Below are 21,939 nucleotides of genomic sequence, written 5' to 3' on the forward strand. Positions count from 1 at the left end.
TCGCCTTTCGCGGGCAAGTGCTCTATCGACAGAGCTACCCAAGCACAACTCACGCCCCCTCCTCACAGCTTTACTTCTGCCAGTACCTCGTCTCCTACCTTCCAAACTTTACAGAAGCTCTGCTGCGAACCTGCACAACTAGCACTCCTGAAAAAAATTGTTGATTATCTATAGGAAGCAACAAGTGAAAGGTCTCTATATCAGCCATTTCATAATGTATCGCTAAAGCTTAACTGCGTTTATTATGTCTTCAGCACGTCATATTTTTGGTGCACTTAATAAATCATGCCAGAAGAAAGAGTCAGCAGTTGAGTATGTCATTATCAGCTACAACTTCATATATTCTCCGAACTGATGTTTGCTCTGTATGTTTTACATGCATATATGTAGATTGATTAAGTATCTATCTTTCCTTCACCTTCCCCACACTTGATTACGGTGTTTTAATGTTGTACTTCTAACCTTGTTTGTCATTCCCACCCTCTTTGAATGGCAGAGTGAGTGAATGCGTCTGGATATTATGTTTCCGCAGCGTATTGTGGCGGGTAAACTTCTTGTCTGCTACTGTGGCAGTCTAGCCAGATTTTGTGTTCGCATAGAGTGAGGCAAAGAGGTTTCGCTCCTTCTGGTCGAAACGCTATTGTGCTTAAATTGGCAGGGTGCGGAAATGGTTTTCTCTGCAGACTTGCGCTACTTGTCTGGGTTCTGATTTGGTGAGGGTGCTCTTCACTCATTCCTGGGATTTTGAAGAGAGAGGTTGCTCGTGGACTCTCGATTTCAGTAGTGGATATGGTTACCGAGTGTGTGTAAGTTTCAGCCTCGCTGAAGTCTTAACCATTTCCTTTTGTAGCTTCAGGCATTTATGACAATGCAGAATACCTTATTCAGAATAGGAAGTGGTAGAGTTTTTGTAATTGTTAGATTGTGCTGTTGGTTACTTTGTTCAGCCAGAAGTTAGGAATGTGGGAGTGCGGTGCGCGAGCTATGATTAGTCTCAGGTAGCATTCGTATTTCCCAGTGTGAATGTGCGTGACCTTGCGTTTCTTATATTATTTATTCTTCTGTTTATTAGTTTTTTTCCACTGATCAACATATTTTACGGAATTTTTATGTTCTCTTCCTTCGTGTGGCTTGGCCACGTGTTTAAAAAACCAATGAACCCTCATCTCGTCGGTTTTCAGTTGTTTTTCTATACTGGTAATGCTTGAATTGAATTGTCTTCACGCATGTGTTGTGTCTTACCTGCATTACCGATCTGATTGCATTTTGGATCATAATTCTCGTTCAGTTCCACAGCTTGAACTTTTCGTATTGTGCATTAGCCCGGTGGAGAAAATGTTTTACCGACTATATGTGTCTGTTGTAGATGTTATTGTTATTCTAGTTCCTTTTTTATCTTCTGTATGTTATTAGTGTGAATGCGAAGTGATGCGTGACTCCTTACCATTATGTTATTCCTATTTTATAGGAATCTCATAATTTACAAGCCCATCAGCCAATGTATCCGATTACTTGTTGCACTTGCATGATTATTTACGGAAACCACTAGCAACCATTAGGTATATATACAAATGTATAATGATTCTGTAATTGTCTTGGCAAAATAAGTATTCAGTTCAAGTTGAATTTCATTGTGACAGTTGGTAAATCATCACACATCCAAATCTTGGTTCCACAGGACACATCTTACAGTATTTTCCTTTGTGCAAATATAAACAGGTCCATTCATTTATCTGAATATTAAATAAAGATTTATTTTATAAAGAAATCAACCTAAGAATAGACTGGATGTTTGGTTAATCATGGAGTTAAGCCGTGAGTCATCTACTTTCAGCCTGCCTTATACCGAAAGAGCTGCTATTTTGGATGTGCACTATTTATTGATCAGAATCAAATTTCTGTTCCTATTATCATTAAGATCTCACTGGGAAGGAAGAAGGCAGGAAGGAAGGAAAATTGGGTTTAACGTGCCATCGTAATCGAGATTATTAGAGACAGAACACAGACACAGATGGTGTCAAGGATGGGGAAATAAAACTAAATGATATTAGATAATGCCCCTTTTCAGAGTCATCTATTCATTTCCTTTCGAAGGACTATCACTGTTAAAATATAATTTTAAAGCAGCTGCAGCCTGTATTCTTTAGATATTCCAATGCATCGTTTCTACATTTGCCTGAGAACTTTGTCCTTCTCAACCACTACAAAGAGAGAGAGAGAGAGAGAGAGAGAGAGAGAGAGAGAGAGAGAGAGAAAGCACACTCCCAACCACACACACACTCACAAACACACACACACACACACACACACACACACACACACACACATATATATATATATATATGAATGGAGTCAGTAAACGTTCCAAACAGAGAGCGAGCTGTCACTGAGTTTCTTTTGGTGCAAAACGAGCATCGCAGATGATGTTCATAGACGCTTGCAGAATGTTTACAGAGAACACAAGCACGGTGGACGAAACGCCTGTCAGCCTGACAACAAGGTCGCGCCAACTTGTCCGATCTCCCTCGTGCCGGCCGGCCGTACACAGCTGTGACACTTGCAATGTCGGAACTTGCGGACGCCCTCATTCGATGTGATCGACGTATGACAATTAAACACTTCACTGCATAATTGGACCTTCCTACTAGTAGTGCTGGAACACTCTTTCATCAATTAGGGTCCTCAGGGATGTGTGCCCACTGGTTTCCTCACCGCCTAACAGAAGACCACAAAGAACAACCAAGAATCATTTGTGTGAAATTGCCTGCGCGTTAAGAGACTGGTAGTGACAATTTTATGTCCAAAATTGTCACAGGCGGTGAAACATTGATTAATCAGTTCGAACCGGAAACAAAACGGCAACCCATGGAGCGGCGCTACACTACCTTTCCACTGAAGTATAAGGTCAAAGCCGCACCCTCAGCTGGTACACTCATAACGACAGTCTTCTAGGACCTTGAAGGAGTTATTGTGTTTGATTTCCCCCCACATGGTGCAAAGATCCACTCTGAAGGGTATTGTGCTATCCTCAGGAAACTGAAGAAACGACTTCAGCGTGTTCGTCGCCACAAAAACGCAAATGTACTTCTTCTTGACAATGCAAAGCCTCACACTAGTCTGTGGATCCGAGAGGAGATCACAAAACTTCTCTTGACTGTTCTTCCTCATCAACCCTACAGCCTGGATCTCGCACCGTCAGACTTCCGACTGTTTGGTCGAATGAAGGATCCTCTCTATAGGAAGCAGTACGTGGATGACGGGGAGGTTATTGATGCAACAAGACGTGGGCTCCGACATCAACAAGTAGAGTGGTACCATATGGGCATACAGGCCCTTCCAGTAATATGGCACAAGGCCGTCGCATTCATGGAGATTATTTGAAAAATAGGGTTTTGTATCCAGAAGAGTGGGGAATAATATGGTGTATTGGAATCATCTGCTTTCAGAAAAGAATGTATTGCATTAATTAATGAAAGCCTCTTGTACATATCGATAAAACAAATATTACACTAATTAATCTGGGATTAGTCTAGCGAATGGGTACGTACAATTCCGATTTTATAAACATTTTGTTTGTAACGAGAAACAAACCGATGCTTTCAGTCGACACTGGGTATCGCATGAGAAACATGATAAGCAATACAATGAGGTGACAAAAATCGTGAGCAACCTCCTAATATCGTGTCGGACCTCCTCTTACCAGGCGTAGTCCAGCAGCTCGACGTGGCATCGACTCAACAAGTCGTTGGAAGTCCCCTGAAGAAATATTGAGCCATGCTGCCTCGACAGCCGTCAATAATCGCGGGCCGGCCGGTGTGGCCGAGCGGTTCTAGACGCTTCAGTCTGGAACCGCGCGACCGGTACGGTCGCAGGTTCGAATCCTGTCTCGGGGATGGATGTGTGTGATGTACTTAGGTTTAAGTGGTTCTAAGTTCTAGGGGACTGATGACCTCAGATGTTAAGTCCCATTGTGCTCAGAGCCATTTGAACCAATAATTGCGGAATTATTACCGGTGCAGAATGTTGTGCATGCACTTACTTCTCGGTTATGTTCCACAAACGTTCAGTGGGATTAACGGTGGGCGATCTGGGTGGTCCAATCATTCGCTCTAATTATCCAGAATGTTCTTCAAACCAATCGCGAACTATTGTGGCCCAGAGACATGGTGCATTGTTAACCATAAAAATTCCACCTCTGTTTGGGAACATAAAAGTTCATGACTGGCTGCATATTGTATCCAGTTAACTGAACATAACCATCTCCAGTCAATGATTTGTTTAGCTGCACCAGAGGACCCACACCATTATGGAACCACCGCCAGTTTGCACAGTGCCTTGTTCACAACTTGGTTCCATGGCTTTGTAGGGTCTGCGCCACACACGAACCATACCATCAGCTCTTACCAGCTGAAATCGGGACTCATTTGACCAGGCCATGGTTTTTCAGTCGTCTAGGGCCCAACCGATATGGTGACGAGGCCAGGAGAGGTGTTGCAGGTGATGTCGTGCTGGCAGCAAAGGCACTCTCGTCGGTTGTCTGCTACCATATCACATTAACGTCAAATTTCGCCGCACTCTCCTAGTGAATACGTTCGTTGTACGTCCCACATTGATTTCTGCGGTTATTTCACGCAGTGTTCCTTGTCTGTTAGCACTGACAACTCTATGCAAATGCAGCTGTTCTCAGTTGTTAGGTGAAGGCCGTCGGCCACTACGGTGTCTATGGAGAGACATAATGCCTGAAATATGCTATTCTCGGCACAGTCTTGACACTGTGGATCTCGGAGTATTTAATTCCCTAATGATTTCCAAATTGAAACGTCCCATCCGTCTAACTCCTACTACCATTCCCCGTTCGAAGTCTGTTAATTCCCGTCGTGCAATCGTAATCACGTCGGAGATCGTTTCACGTGAATCACATGAGAACAAATGACAGCTCTGCCAACGCACTGCCCTTTGATACCTTGTGGCCGCGATGCTACCGCCATCTATACGTGCATATCGCTATCACATGACTTTAGTCAGCTCAGTACATTTGTTTGGGCTGACATCAGCTACACATTGCAAAACCGAATCTGCAAATATCTCTAGAAAAAAAAATGGCTCTGAGCACTATGGGACTTAACATCTGAGGTCATCAGTCCCCTAGAACTTAGAACTACTTAAACCTAACTAACCTAAGGACATCACACACATCCATGCCCGACGCAGGATTCGAACCTGCGACCGTAGCAGTAGCGCGGTTCCGGACTGAAGTGCCTAGAATCGTATCTCTAGAACACCAGAGAAAATGTGCCTGATGGCTATTGGGAGAGACGTCTGGTATATATAGGGTGTAATTAAATTCCCTTTACAGTCTATGAGGACAGGTTTATTGTACCAAAACACGAAAAAGATAAATATAAGCCTTAAAATGCGTACCTTAAGAACTATAAGCACTTGTTCAATAGAAGAGATATTTTCAAGAGAGAGCAAGGGAATTGTTTTGTGGGCAAAACCTGACTTGACCAGTCAGCAAAATAATGGAAAGGGCGGAATTCATTCGAACACACTGACACTAACACCAACACTGACACAGTTACATCTTCAGAGAGGAAAGACCTGCCTTCTTTTACATGACGCTTGCGGATTATGTATGGGGATGTACGTGTAGAATCCTCATGTAAGCTGTGGAACAGCATGCTAGAATATAGCTGATGCCGGTAGTTATCAGGACAGACTTCATCACCTGCTGTATTCCAAATATTTATTGATTACCACATGTACACCTAAAAAGAAAGTATGCTGAGAAAGTAACTGGAGTCCCCAGGAATATTACAGCAGCAGTTACGGAGTTTGCCAGTGAGTGTGTGTGTGTGTGTGTGTGTGTGTGTGTGTGTGTGTGTGTGTGTGTGTGTGTGTGGAAAGACAGATACTAATCCCAGAAGTAGTGATAATTAAGCCCTAATATCTCCAAAATGTGCATAATGCGTGATTCTAATGACATAGAAACAATTTGGTAACGCGATCTGATTGATAAATTGAATAGAAAGTAGTTTCAGTACACACCTATTTACTAAATTTAGAGCAAGAAAAGAAATCGACCCGCATATGTCACACTTGTATATTGCACAGTGAATATTTTAGTTCTTAGAGATAATGAATTGTATGGAAAATCTGTTAGTTTTCTGCCCATGTCGTCCATCTGTACAATGAGGCTGTCTCCTCATTTGTGAAAGCGTAGATGCAGTGTACAAAACTAGTTCATCGTCAAATGAAGCTTTAAATTCTGGGTCTCCATTCTGCATAACCTCATAATAGTGAGTGCGTATACACAACACAGTATTTCCTAAATAGCAGTCAACAATGCAGACCACATCGTCCTCTCTTTATTGGCACATGAAACCTGATAGCACGCAAGGAAGGACTGCTTATTACTAATATTGTTTAGTGGCAGCTCCACAGATGAGTGCCTAGTCAACAGAGTGCATGTAAGACGTGAAGTTAGCTCACGTAAGATAACAATATAGCGGATAATTAACGTGGCGCACTAAAGCATAAGAAATACAAAAAGGTGACAACGTTTGTGGTTAAATGAAACAGAAAAGGACGAATTAATAAGCAGCATATTGTCATTAAAAACAAGAAGATAAGCATACCGTCCCATAAGGGTATTTCAACCTACATGTCCATGATCCGAATTTACAAGCAGAAGGAACATTGTCTTCATAACACGTAGTCCTAAATGAATGGGAAACTAACCTTAACACTTCAGGAGAGGGTGGTATCTTCACAATATCACGAAGCAAAATAACGCATGTGAGATCGCAATAAGCAGCTTCCAAACAGTTCTGCATTAATAATCTATAAGCACCTATTCCACGGTGCACAGTCATACGCCCTGATATCTATACTGCGAGTTTTCCAGGCAATACCGTGCCATAGTAACCTCGCCATGAAAACTAATTTCATTATAGCAAATAAATTTTAATGATATCTCCCAATTTCTCATGCATAATTGCATCTGTGCAACAGCATGGAGCTCCACCAGACAATGCCAGACTTCCTCTCAACATCCTGGCCCCAGAGTCGGAACAAGTAAAGGCAACGTAATGTAATCAGAACCACATGGCTGCACGCCCTTGGATGATTCTTATTGGCCACAAGAAAAGTGGACTACTAAAGACCCCATCACAGTGACCAAGCAAAGGGGTTGTTACAGAGCTTATATCAATTAATCGAATCAGTTTAGAGCAGAGTTGTGACGAATGTAGCTAATATAAGAACCAAAACCCAAAACAAGAAGGTATTACGTAAGAAAATCAATGTGCTGAATAGACAGGCACATTTCTTATCACCCCTTCCTTTATAAATTTAACAGCTTCCGCATATGCTCTGGAGGAGACTACCAGAGGACATTAAAAATTTCCACAACACATGCTAACAAAGGACTATGCTACCAAATTACTGAAGAACGATATTAACAAATTAGATGCTTACCGACTGATCGATAAAGAAGGTGATTTCGTGGCAGTGTCTCCCCACTTACTCTACACAGTCTCAAGCCATGCTTCCCTAAGTTGTAATTTCATGAGCTCAACGGGCATTACAGAATAGAAGCTTTTGAAATATGGTGCTACAGAAGAATGCTGAAGATTAGATGGGTAGATCACATAATTAATGAGGAAGTATTGAACAGGATTGGGGAGAAATTTATGGCACAACTTGATTAGAAGAAGGGATCGGTTGGTAGGACATGTGTTGAGACATCAAGGGATCACCAATTTAGTATTGGGGGGCAGCGTGGAGGGTAAAAATCGTAGAGGGAGACCAAGAGATGAATACACTAAGCAGATTCAGAAGAATGTAGGTTGCAGTAGGTACTGGGAGATGAAGAAGCTTGCACAGGATAGAGTAGCATGGAGAGCTGCATCAAACCAGTCTCAGGACTGAAGACCACAACAACAACAACAGACATTACAACGCATCAAGCATATAAAGTTTTTCAAACTATAACGAAATAAGTTCTAGTAAAATAATATTAACAGCGATCTCTTCTACTGCATAAAATACATACAGATTTTTTAAACTGCTGATAGTAAAATCCCAACAGAATAACGTTGACATTGTAGACAACTCAAAACATAGACATATGTAAAGACCTTAAACTGTCATTACCAAAGCTAATGTAACTTATTAAGATTTCATACAAAAACGATAAACATCAATACAAAGAACAACTAGATTGTAGAGTCATTTTAGTAGAGGGAAAACTATAGAATAATAATGTGATCTCTTGCAAAATAACAGTTCCTAAACATAACATTTAAGAATAAAAATTGACGAAAATCAGAATGTTGATTCTTTTCAAGGAAACAATTCAATAATGGTGTAATTTTTTGCAACATTATCATTTATCATGTAAAGCACCGAGTGTTGAAAACAACAATATTGCTGAATCTTTTCATTTGCAAAATTACTACCTCTACACAAAATGTTAAATACTGGGAACTGAAAACAAAAGGTTGTTGGTTCTTTTCTAGAGAGAGGAAGGGAATTGTTTGTCGGCAAAACCTGACTTGATCAATACGCAAAATAATGTAAAGGGAGTAATTCATTCGAACACACTGATACTAACACTGACAATGTTACATCTTCAGAGAAGGGAGACCTGATTTCTTTCACATATGACGTCATCTTCTGTCAAGAGTGATGAATTGAAAAGGGCATGCAAGGCAGTTGAACGACTTCTTATAGATGAGTGATGGAATAGTTACAAAAGAGCCTGTTAGGAAGTCCCATAGTCCATCAGTTTATGTAATGGGAACCCCCATCCAGCAACATGTGAAATGGTGTAATATCCATGTCACAATGAAGTTCCCTATGGTCTGCATACATGTCAAACCCTTAAACTGTGCACAGGTTCTTTTCAAGCAGTAGCATGGTGCTTCCCATGCACACATATAAAATATGGTCTACACATCAGGACATTCCTGTTTCCTCTGCATACAGTCAGTATTCGTTTCTAAATCAGCATCCACCCATCCAGCAACATGTGAAATGGTGTAATATCCATGTCACAATGAAGTTCCCTATGGTCTGCATACATGTCAAACCCTTAAACTGTGCACATGTTCTTTTCAAGCAGTAGCATGGTGCTTCCCATGCACACATATAAAATATGGTCTACACATCAGGACATTCCTGTTTCCTCTGCATACAGTCAGTATTCGTTTCTAAATCAGTTATGATACTCAGTCATTCTCAGTGCAGGTCCAACAGAAGCCTCCATAAGCCCTGATCTCTTTAGCCAATTCGCCAGTCTTCCTGTCTCCTTTACCTTTTCTGACAGAGCATTTACATAGTAAGTATGGCGTCACATAGGTTCCTTTACATTTAAACAGTAATACCAATCATCAAATATCTATATCTAATCTACAAAGAGCAGCCTCACATGTCTGAAAAAAAAACATGGCATTGATTAATAATATCAAAAAATGTCACAGAATTACAAAATTATTTCCAAAGACAACAACTGAGATAATACTCGCGAAGAAATCATCGTAGCTGACAATAAAATATTCTAATAATGCAATGAAAAGCTAATGCTTACAACATCCTCTACTACTCTGTTCTGGTAGGAGAGAATTCGAATCATAACATAATATCATAGAAATAAACACATGACTTAGAGATCTCAGATTAGTATCACAGCTACTCTACCATGACAATGATTACTCATCTCCTACACGCTACTCATACTACCTACAGCTGTGTCACTAGATTCAAAACTACTGGGCCCATCTCGACTCCACTGGTCATCTTGTCGACCATCCCAACCACCTATGTATGCATGTTTTCATTTACTGAACAGACAGTTTAAAAATCTTGGCGGGAAACAAAAAACAACAAAATCAATGTACACTTCTGAAGCTAAACACTATTAACAAATAAGGAACTGACCTCTTCTTGCTAAGAGAAGGAGATTCATGAAATATATCACTTTCTATACTAAATAAGTCATGTACCTCCTGCAAGAAAATAAGATAAATTTGTGAAAATCTCCCGTATTATCTCCAGGCGAAAGTCCTAGGAAAAATAGGTTCACAAATGGTAATTAGCACACAAATAAAGACACATAATTACATGAACATATTTCCCCTTTTACATGCTCTTGTCTTTGATGTACCTCCATCTCCACAGTGCTCACTCTACCTAAAGACTATAAACGTAATCATGTAACAAGGTACAGAAAATAGATTACAGTATATAGAAATAAAAAAGGGTCAGAATGAATACAATACATAATAGCATCACCCAAGTTACTCAGTTCCATAACCTAGATACAACAAAGAGGGGTTTCACGATCTAGAACAATGCACAGTGTTTCTAGACACAGCTTCAGCATGTAAAAGACCAATACAAATAAATGTATTGGTTCCATTGTCACATTTTATACCTATACAACGGGATTCCTGGGGACAACAGTAAAATGAGACAGAGTCATGGCCATACACACTGAATTAAGATAAACACTAAATAAGGACCTCCAGTGACAGGAGACATCCTCACACTGAAAGAAATATTAACACAAGTATAAGGAATGTACAACAATATAGGTGGACCAAACAGACCAGTGAAAAATGCATCTGAACATTAAATCATGGACATGAAATTAGTACACCTTCAAGAAAACCAAGCAGCTAGGAAGAAAAACATCAGCATTAATGGATCATTAGCTTAAATAAATAGAAATATTCATTGTCCAAACACTGAACTCAACGACATACAATCTACCCATCATGTACTCCAACACATTGTCACACACAAAGTCATGTGATCTACACTTCTTGAATTCACATATTCACAAATAATCCACTTCACTGCTGCAGTTGTTCTTAAAACATTCTACAATTACTAAAAATTTGTCACAGAGAAGTTTAACATATTTTTGTACTGTCTTTAAAATCACTTTCAAAAATCATTATGTAGAACACTTACCAAACTTCCAAATTTCAAATGCGAGTTGGTTTAACTATTAATCTGAACACATCCTCCAGTATTTTCTCATATTCTTATATTTAAGCTCAACTCACAAAGCTGGTTATGGAAACTTTCAAATCTTGCAATCCTTTAAATAATATCATACTGTGTCCTCAGAACAAAAATTAAACATTATTAGTTTCTCTTCTTTTATAGGTATACAGAAAACAAATTCTCAATATTATCTATGTGGGTCAGAGGGTTTATTCATCTATTGTGTATTCTCTACTTACCTTGTTTACGTTAAGCTACTGTGATGCTCTTCGCATCAGCAAATTCACATACACAAAAATACTCATTAATACCAGGCACAGATCTGTTCTTTCAGGGCCGGCCGGAGTGGCCAGGCGGTTCTAGGAGTGGCCAGGCGGTTCTAGGCGCTACAGTCTGGAACCACGTGACCACTACGGTCGCAGGTTCGAATCCTGCCTCGGGCATGGGTGTGTGTGATGTCCTTTGGTTAGTTAGGTTTAAGTAGATCTAAGTTCTAGGGGACTGATGACCACAGCAGCTAAGTCCCATAGTGCTCAGAGCCATTTTGTTCTTTCAGGCTGCCAACTATACTCGTAAGTAACATGAGTAACAGTCCTCTCTTTATGGACTGGTAATCATTAATTCAACTCACATTAAGCACTGGAAGAAGTATCAGTCTCGTGTAAACCTTCCTGGCTACAGCCCAGCGGCACTCATTAACCATAAACTGAAAGATCATTCCTTACATCCTCAGCCTGAAGGAAACCGACTCACTCCACGCATCTTCTACCTTTGGAGGGAAATTACTAAATCACAAACTCTTCAAATAATCTCTTAAATAACACAAAAATCACAATATGACCATCACTTGAGGGGGAATCAATACATCACACATAAAATTCTCTTTTACAAAAGAACACACAGAAAGACACGTGAAGCTCACCCCTCATATGCGGCAAAATCTAATCATCACCTGGAATCACCAGCCACCTTCAGTTCGTATGTGTCATCCCACAGACAAGGTCAACACCAACACAATCATCCCAGACAATCTTATCACTCAGAGAAACTAAACAAAAAACATAAAACTGCTTGATTACTCAAAAAAATAACTAACTAAAAACACCTCAAAAAATCACATGAAATACTGTGTGGCCTTTCTCAGAAAAGAAAAAACTATTAATGAATATACAAATAAAAGACCCTGTATACTCCCTGTTGAGCACATCTCCTGCTTCACACTTCCACACATAAGTCCACTGTGGTTACAAAGGGAAGAGTAACACTTTTGCAACGAATTCTCTTCCAGTTGTGTCCTACAGCATCTTAGCTCCCACAGTTGAGTCATCGATATGCATGGGGAGTCATCCATCAACAGCTCATAAATTTTCACACCATTAATTTTATCCCTGTCTCCAGTCCTACGATCCAGACAAAAACTGATCATTCCCTCACAAGAGTCTGGAACAAAATGTATGCAGTATTTATTCTGTTACAAAAGTAAAAGCAAAAACACACTCATTATGCTCAGAAAAATAATTTCAATGATTTGAATAGTTTCAGGCTCATCTACTTCCCTACTTGTAAATCATTCTACTTGAGATGCACCCATGTTGGCTGCTCGTTCAGAGTCCAATTACTGAACAGCTGATTCACAGTTTAACACTTGTTCTGGAATCAGATTTGAACTATAACATCCATAGCTACAATGATTTCGTCTGAAGAAACTCCCCCATACAAGAAAACGTGCAACATGAAGTACACATAATGAACTAGATTGCTTTTGGCAATGATTATACTGCTCCCATAGTTGACATAGTTCTAGAAAAACTTAAGAAAATTCCAGACACAATTCCAGAAAAAGACAAAAACAAATATATATCTAGCATCCCATACATTGGAATTATATCACAGCAGATTACAATAGTTTTCAAAAACCACAAAGTATAAATTGGGTTTTCTACATGTGATAGACTATTACAAAAACTAATACATAGTACAAAGTGTAATCATGACCCATAATCAGACTCCTGAATATACAAAATAACATGCCAGTAGTGCTCCATGTTCTACCTAGGACAAAAACGTCGAAATTTCGCCAGAGACACAGAACACATGAAAGCTTACACCCAAAACAGAAACACAGCATCACTACTAGCCATACACTTACATACACAGGACACCCACTTGGAAAAGCAGAGCAGAATGTCAAAATACTACATCGACTAAATAAAGGGCATTAAATGGATTTGTTAAGAGAAAAGTTGGTATATTCACAGTACAGAAAATATGAAGATAAAACATTAAATGAAAAACTTGGATGTAAATTTATTCAGATGCTCCGACAATACACTTAAATAAAAATAGTGACACATACAAATAAGTACCATAGTGAAATAGATATATGCAAATTAGGATTGTTAAGATAAATTCTTGCTGTAGGCAAACGTATCATACTCTGTGGAAGACCGATAACATTATCTCTGTCGACCACATCTAAAAACATTTTCGTAACTGTTTGCTCTGCAAGTTATTCTCGACGTGCGTTGTGCCCAGAAAACATTGTGCGATGTTCAGAATGTGTGTGAGTTCACAAATGGACCAAAAGAAAACTGAGTATAAGTTCTTCCAAATTTCGCCACTAACCACGTAAAAAGACCGATAACCAACAAAAAAGTTGCGCGTTTTTTATATATCGCGGGAAAGTGAACAGAACACAGCGTAACCTCAGACGAAAAAATTAGATAAAAATGGTATAGTACATAGAGAAAAACGCACTTTAAAATGGGAATCATTTCCGAAAATGCATCATGTAAAATGTTTATAAAAGAAAATCGTGACTGATAGCAGAAAAGTTACTTATAAACAATTGGAGAGGAAAGTGACTGCACGCGGACTCCCATTTCGTTTCTTTTTTTTTTTTAACAGAAAATAGATAAAACTGTGCTTTAAAAGCATGTAATATTTACTTTATAATGTAATATATGATTTATATTTTAGTAATAGGAAAGAAACGAAAAGTTATTATGAAAAAATACTTGAAAAAATTTACACGTAGGGTGTTCCAAACATAGCTGCCAAAATCGGATCCCATGTAAAAACAGTCAAAATTACACTAAACAAAATTATAAGGTTGTATTAAACCGGAGAAAATATAATCTAGTTTCAAAGTAGGCATAATATAACATTTTCCAGAAAGTTGTAGAATACCTGTGTGTTTTCTTTGCTGAACCCAGGAGCACTGCTAGGTCTATAGGATGTTCCTGTGGAATTTATTCCTGACAGTTTGGTTTTTTGTCGCTTAAGAACTGCTCCTCTCCCATTTTCCCAGCAATTTCGTCTTTGAGAGGATGTTCAACTTTGACAGTTGTGTAGTCATTCTTCACAAGTCATTGTTAGTAAGCATGAAGAAAGAAGCTTCCATAGGAGGACAACTCTCTACCAGCTCTTCTTAGAGATCTTTACCCGAAAGTGTATGTCTGCTTCGTCTTGTTTTTGCTGCTTCCTCGGGTGTACTGCACTTCATGTTGGACATGCTCATAGGAGTTCATTGACGTTCTTCCAACGCATCTGTTTTTGAACTACATCAGTAGCTTTAGTCATTTTACACAGATTCCACTATCTTTCATCAACCCTCCCTATTACCCTGTTGCAATCAGCAAGACAATTATAAGGGAATAAGAGAATGCACTAATATGGGAAGACTTTAAACATGGAAAAGCAAAGGACCCAGTTTTAGGAACTTCAAGAGTCCAGTTTACGTAACTAAAGCCTACATTTCATAACAGAATAATGTGTAACGAAATATGTCAATCAAATTATAAAAATGTGTGATAAAACAAATGCGTCAAAGTACAATAGATATGCTCTTTGTGTATGCCGCATTAGGCCTTACTACGAAAAATACCAATTTTCCACATATGCGTTCACACTCTGTGCAGATTGCACTTCATATAATTTATTTGACGCCCATTTGATATCATTCATTACATAGTGCTTGTTTCTACCATTGCACTGTCGTTCAGCATTCGTCGTAGAAACTATTCTAGAAGATTCACATTTTACCTCATACACGCATAGTTTATCTGATTTCACTATTTAAAGTAGCAATACGGAGAAAAACACTAAACGTAATTTTCGCAAACAAGTAAAATCATCGCAAATAAATATAATTTTCAAAGGAAACATTTTTCACATATAAGTAGGCAAATTTTCGAAGAAGCAGCAGTGCTATAGACGACAAACAAAAATCAGCTGTTTTTACTTGCTTTCCGATTGGCTTTCCAGTTCTGATTTTTCGTTGGTCGCTTGGTCAGAGCTGGGACGACGTGGTTGGGAGAGTGCAAAACCCTGTGTTTTTTCCGGTCTCATCACCACAGCGAGGTTGCTAAAGAGCTTGTATCGAATGATCGAATCTGTTTATAGAGCAGATTTGCATCGAATACATCTAATATAAGATTCAAGACCCACAGAAAACAAGATATCATGTGATGAAAATGAAAGTGCTGAGTAAACAGCTACCTTTCAGGCATTTCAATAAAACTCGTAAAGATATCAGTGTACAGTGCAAGTCATTGATATGATACAATCCCAGGTCTGAATATGAGTTCTGTGTGTAATAAGACCATCTGCAGACAGCAGGGGATTTTAGAAGCATAAGACGATTTTGGCAGGGGTAAAACATAGGGAGCGAAAGGCTATTTACAATTTGTATGGAAACCAAATGGCAGTTATAAGAGTTGAGGGGCATGAAAGGGAAGCAGTGGTTGGGAAGGGAGAGAGACAGAGTTTTAGCCTCTCCCCTATGTTATTCAATCTGTATATTGAGCAAGCAGTGAAGGAAACAAAAGAAAAATTCGGAGTAGGTATTAAAATCCATGGAGAAGAAATACAAACATTGAGGTTCGTCGATGACATTGTAATTCTGTCAGAGACAGCAAAGGACTTGGAAGAGCAGTTGAATGGAATGGATAGTGTCTTGAAAGGAGGATATAAGATGAACATCAACAAAAGCAAAACAAGGATAATGGAATGTAGTCGAATTAAGTCTGGTGATGCTGAGGGAATTAGATTAGGAAATGAGACACTTAAAGTAGTAAAGGAGTTCTGCTATTTGGGGAGCAAAATAACATGATTGTCGAAGTAGAGAGGATATAAAATCTAGACTGGCAATGGCAAGGAAAGCATTTCTGAAGAAGAGAAATTTGTTAACATCGAGTATAGATTGAAGTGTCAGTAAGTCGTTTCTGAAAGTATTTGTATGGAGTGTAGCCATGTATGGAAGTGAAACACGGACGATAAATAGTTTCGACAAGAAGAGAATAGAGGCTTTCGAAATGTGGTGCTACAGAAGAATGCTGAAGATTAGATGGGTAGATCACATAACTAATGAGGAAGTATTGAATAGGATTGGGGAGAAGAGAAGTTTGTGGCACAACTTGACTAGAAGAAGGGATCGGTTGGTAGGACATGTTCTGAGGCATCAAGGGATCACCAATTTAGTATTGGGGGGCAGCGTGGAGGGTAAAAATCGTAGAGGGAGACCAAGAGATGAATACACTAAGCAGATTCAGAGGGATGTATGTTGCAGTAGGTACTGGGAGATGAAGAAGCTTGCACAGGATAGAGTAGCATGGAGAGCTGCATCAAACCAGTCTCAGGACTGAAGACGACAACAACAACAAGACGATTTTAACCCCAAAGTGCTTTAAGAACATGCAGGCCTCCGTGCATTCGGTCATTATAGAAGGAGTTACATAACTTCACTGCGTAAATAATTACCACACGTCCTATAGAAATTTGTCAAAACACGCAGATCTGGAATACCACAGGCAACATCACTTTGGCAAAACTTTTGTAAGAGTAATGTAACGACTGTGAGAACATCCGTGTCACAGATGGCATAGTGCTATATCTAACAGTCAATGACAGCATAGCTCAGGAAGTTAATGAGAATTGCGACGTACAAAAGTGGCCCACACTCTTGGACGAATGAACGGCCCTCTACCGAAATGTGTCGTAGACAGTCAGCTTCGTCCGGCAGCATCACTGTGATGAAATCCTTACAACAGAGGAAAGACGAAAATTCTGTTCAAAGCAAGTTACGTACCAAATTATGAAGTGTATGAATCGAATAAACGATGTAAACACTGGCTGTCAAGTACTGGGGTCCAGCGAAGGAGTCCCTAACTTCAAAATTAAATATCTCGAAAACTCGTAAGATCGATAGACGAGTGCCATAAAAGGTATATTTACTGTGAAAGCTGCTATTCAGAAGTTTCGAAATAGTTCGAAAAGCTGCTAACACATGGTCCTGCACACTATGAGGCTCTCACAGTGTCAATGTGCATAATTAAACTCGTCCTCTGCACGCAGTCTTTGCAATCACATCATAGTCTTGTCGAAGTGTACACACTCGCAGTATGAAGGTGGCGCAAACGAACAATGAAATTTGCCATCACATTATGTAGTGTCTCAAAGGAATCGAATTCAGATGTCACACAGATCGTCGATTCAAGTTCGTTCATCGTGGTGAGATGCTTCCTGTAGACGGTGTCTTTCAATGTACCCAAGAAAAGTAGTGTCGAAAAGTCATTTCGGGCAAACATGGAGACTAGTCCATCCCTGCGCCAGTAAATTTGCCGTAATCCAACCCAATGACTCCATTCCGAAGCATTCACTAAGAAAGCGAAACACCAGTTCGGCACAACGTGGTCTGGCCCCATCTTGAATGAACCATTCGGTGCCTGGTCGACCTTCCATCGAAAAAAGGGTCAATAATATCTCTGTAGCATACCGCAGCCCAAATAGTAACTTTGGGAGAATACAGTGGTTTCGCTTCAGACAAACGGAGATTTTCGGAACCCTAAGATCATCAGTTTTGTTTATTCACGCCTCAATTCAGGTAGCGATGTGCTTTATCTGTGAACCAGATGCAGTAGGCATCAAATTTTTCATTCTCTGGTACGCAAAGTCAGCACTCTCAAGCACTTCTAGTACAAGAATCGCTTCGGATTTTGAATGGAATCGTGTGGGCTCAGTCTCAGTATTTTCTGCGTACTGGGACGCTTCAAATCAGTACCTGCTGCAATTCTTGGCTTTTGCTGAATAATTCCTGAAACCGTGGCTTCCCCGTTAAATCATTAGCCATTCTGCCTGGCCGTTGTGATTTGGCGAAGAGCTTGCGAATTTTTTTCCGCAGTGGGTCCTTTGGTAATAATAAATCGTGTTTGTAAACTGCGCTTTGTTGCTGTATTATTGTGTCCTAAACTGTGGTATCCCGGTATCAGGAAAACACGTTGTTCCATGGGATACATGATTTCAGCTTCCTCGTTCGGTACGCTAACCTCCATTCACGTTGCTTCGGTGGAAATGATCGCTCTGATCTCCGGCATAATATTTACTGCGATTACAGCGTCATCTGTAAGAAGGTTTTCGAACCGTAACTTGTATGTAAAATTCTTATAGCTTTCACAGTAGACATATCGTTTGTTGCACTCGTCTGTCGATCTTAGTTTCCAATATCTACATCTACACTATATCTAGTTCTAGTTTTAGTTTTAAAATCAGGGACTCCTTCGCTGGACGCAGCGCACGATCATGCTACAATATGAAAGAAAGAGGCTAAAACGTAGTAGACGCCGAAATGACGCTAAGATCCATAATCATACCCACTCTAACAAGTATACGACACTAAATTTCCTCCATAAGTAGATGTTTTGTGTTCTGCAGGAGAGAGTAGCAGTATATATCGTCAACTCACAGGACTTCGTAGCGGCAATCTATTAGGATACTTCAAGACATGTCCTACACCAGAGTCATCCATTAAAAATCTGTGTCACTGGGTCGGATTTCAATAGATAAAAATTACGTTGTAGAAATGGGTATCAGGATGTAGCTTTCACTGAATAGTTCATACACATGTCAGTTATTTCCACCGGCGAGTCTAGCAAAATACCGGCCCCAAAGAACAGTAGCATATCAACAACGTTTAAAATTTTTGTGTGCTTTTGAGATTTACGTCCCACGCTAACCCAGGATACAGTTTATTTGTTATTTGAATGCATAAGAAAGGAATTGTACGTATGTGTCCTTGTGCAAAAGCACTCCGTCTTCAGGCCACAAGTGGCCCATCGGGACCATCCGACCGCCGTGTCGTCCTCAGATGAGGATGCGGATAGGAGGGGCGTGTGGTCAGCACACCGCACTCCCGGTCGTTATGATGGTTTTCTTTGACCGGAGCCGCTACTATTCGGTCGAGTAGCTCCTCAGATGGCATCACGAGGCTGAGTGCACCCCGAAAAACGGCAACAGCGCATGGCGGCCCGGATGGTCACCTATCCAAGTGCCGGCCACGCCCGACAGCGCTTAACTTCGGTGATCTGACGGGAACCGGTGTATTCACTGCGGCAAGGCCGTTGCCCTGTCCTTGTGCAAGCGTCCATTAAATTCATACCTCACACGCTGCTCTTGCTCATATTTCATGTCCACCATTAGCTTACTGGATACGCACAGTGCAATTTATAGGAGTGTCTCTCGTTAATTAGTACACTGAAACCTGCATGTGAAATTTTATATCTTCGGCACGTGAGAGACCATACCAACCTGGAACAAAGTTTCGGGTGATAACTGCACGAATCTAAGAACTGTAGCATAATATTACGTGTTAAAATACACTCTGACATAAAAAACTACGCACCGCGAAGGAATTATCCGAATGGGACGGAAATCGGTAGATGGAATGTACGTGTACAGACAAACAATTGATTACAATTTCAGAAAAACTGGATGCTTTATTCGCGAGAAAGAGCTTCACAAATTGAGCAAGTCAATAACACGTTGGTCCACCTCCGGCCCTTACGCAAGCAGTTATTCGGCTTGGCATTGATTGATCGAGTGTCGTACCAAATTCCGCCCAATTCGAGCTTTAGATCGTCAAAATCCAGAGCTGATTAGAGGGCGCTGCCCGTAATGCTCCACACGTCCTGAATTGGAGAGATACCGGCGACTTCGCTTGCCAAGGTAAGATTTGAAAACACGAAGACGAGGAGTAGAAAGCCTCGCCGTGTGCAGGCAGGTATTATCTTGCTGAAATGTAAGCCAAGGATGATTTGCCATGAATCGCAACAAAACGGGACGCAGAATATCGTTAATGTACCGCTATGCTGCAAGAGCGCCGCAGATGATAACCAAAGGGGTCCTACTATGAAAAGAAATGACTTCCCAGACCATCACTCCTGGTTGTCGGGCCGTATGGCGGGCGACATTCAGGTCGGTATCCCTGGGCTGTCCAGGACGCCTCCAGGAACGTCTTCAGCGTCGAATCTCATTGACTGGAGCAGAATTGTCTTCAGTGATGAGTCCCGCTTTGAGCTGAGCCTCGATGACCAGTGAAGACATGTCTGGAGACGCCGTGGACAGCGGTGAGACACCAACCTAACTGTCACCTTCCATACAGCCCGGCAACCAGGAGTAAATATAGCTCCAAGTGCTCACTGGCTAAGGACTTGAAGGTTCGTTTTAATCATGAACATCGCACCCAGCCCAGATGACGTGTACAAAGGATGGACGTGTGTAAGCTCTGTACACAAACACAATTAGGTACCTAACTACATCATCAAACGAATCATTCATCGGTTTCCTTGTGCTACGATTCAACTTCATTGGATATGGGTAGAGGAAAGACACTGTGGCATATGATAAGAGACTGTTGTGTATGTTATCACTGTCACAGTCAGTCACAGGAACGAGAAGACATTCAAAGTCCGCGTACACAACAGACGGCCCTCGATCCTGGTGTGAAAAATTCTTAACATTTAAGAGGTTTTCTGCCTCACTAAGTATTTTTAAACGTACCAGGGTCTGAGTAGAACAATCCCTCTCAGCCGGCCGTAGTGGCCGAGCGGTTCTAGGCGCTTCAGTCTGGAACAGCGCGACCGCTTCGGTCGCAGGTTCGAATCCTGCCTCGGGCATGGATGTGTGTGATGTCCTTAGGTTAGTTAGGTTTAAGTAGTTCTAAGTTCTAGGGGACTGATGACCTCAGATGTTAAGTCCCATAGTGCTCAGAGCCATTTGAGCCAATCCCTCTCATGCTCTGTCACAATGGTCTTTCTCATGAAAAGCAATCAGGCAAGGAGGGACATGCTTTAATGTTATTTGGAACCATCAGAGATAAGTGTGAATGAAACAATTTTCGAAAGATGTTACATGATGTGGACCTAAAATTATATATCTTCCTTCACAATCGGACTTGGGTTTCATAGACTTATCGAAATGTGTTGAAGCTCTTTGGTAGTTTGTTAACTACACGCTCCTTCCATCAGCAATGTGTTTCACGTTACCAGACAACAGATGTGATGACCTTACCACTATCTGGAGAACAAAGCCACACATAACAGAAAATGGAATGCTGGTGTGCTATTCAAAATTCTCAGTATGTTCACGCCTTCTGAAGGCTAAAACTTCAGCAGTACGAAGTACAGCAATATATCAAACGAAGCAACAAGTTCACTATTACCAGCCACTATTTATGTGTTTCCAAAATGCGTTTCGGAGACTTACGCCTCCACTGTCAGGTGGATTTATGTATATTAATATAGCATGGCTGTGTTGAGGGATAACACAACACATACATGTTATATTTTTAATCCACAAAAATCCACTTGATGACGGAGGTTGAGACCTCCAAACTGTGTTGTGGAAATGAATAAGCAAATAGCATATTCGGAGGTTTGTTTTTAACTTACTCAATGTCAGTAAGTGGCGTAAGGCTCACGACCCGTTAAGAAGTACGCCAGTTCTCTTGAGGGATTCAGATACCTCCCTTCCAGTATGTTTGGGAGAAAACTATAGGTTCTCCTGGCTGTTTGCACAATATTCTAACATTTCTGTCACAGGTGGCTGATCTGATTGTGAATTTGTTGCTTGCTTGTGGTCCGGATTTCT

The 21,939-nt window shown here is 40.5% G+C and overlaps 1 pseudogene; it reads right to left on the reverse strand.

Moving 5' to 3' along the window:
• Positions 1-19,299: 19,299 nt before the first annotated feature.
• LOC126471863 (5S ribosomal RNA) lies at positions 19,300-19,417 on the reverse strand (annotated as a pseudogene).
• Positions 19,418-21,939: the final 2,522 nt, after the last annotated feature.

Source organism: Schistocerca serialis, chromosome 3 (assembly GCF_023864345.2).
Source record: "Schistocerca serialis cubense isolate TAMUIC-IGC-003099 chromosome 3, iqSchSeri2.2, whole genome shotgun sequence".
NCBI lineage: Eukaryota > Metazoa > Arthropoda > Insecta > Orthoptera > Acrididae > Schistocerca > Schistocerca serialis.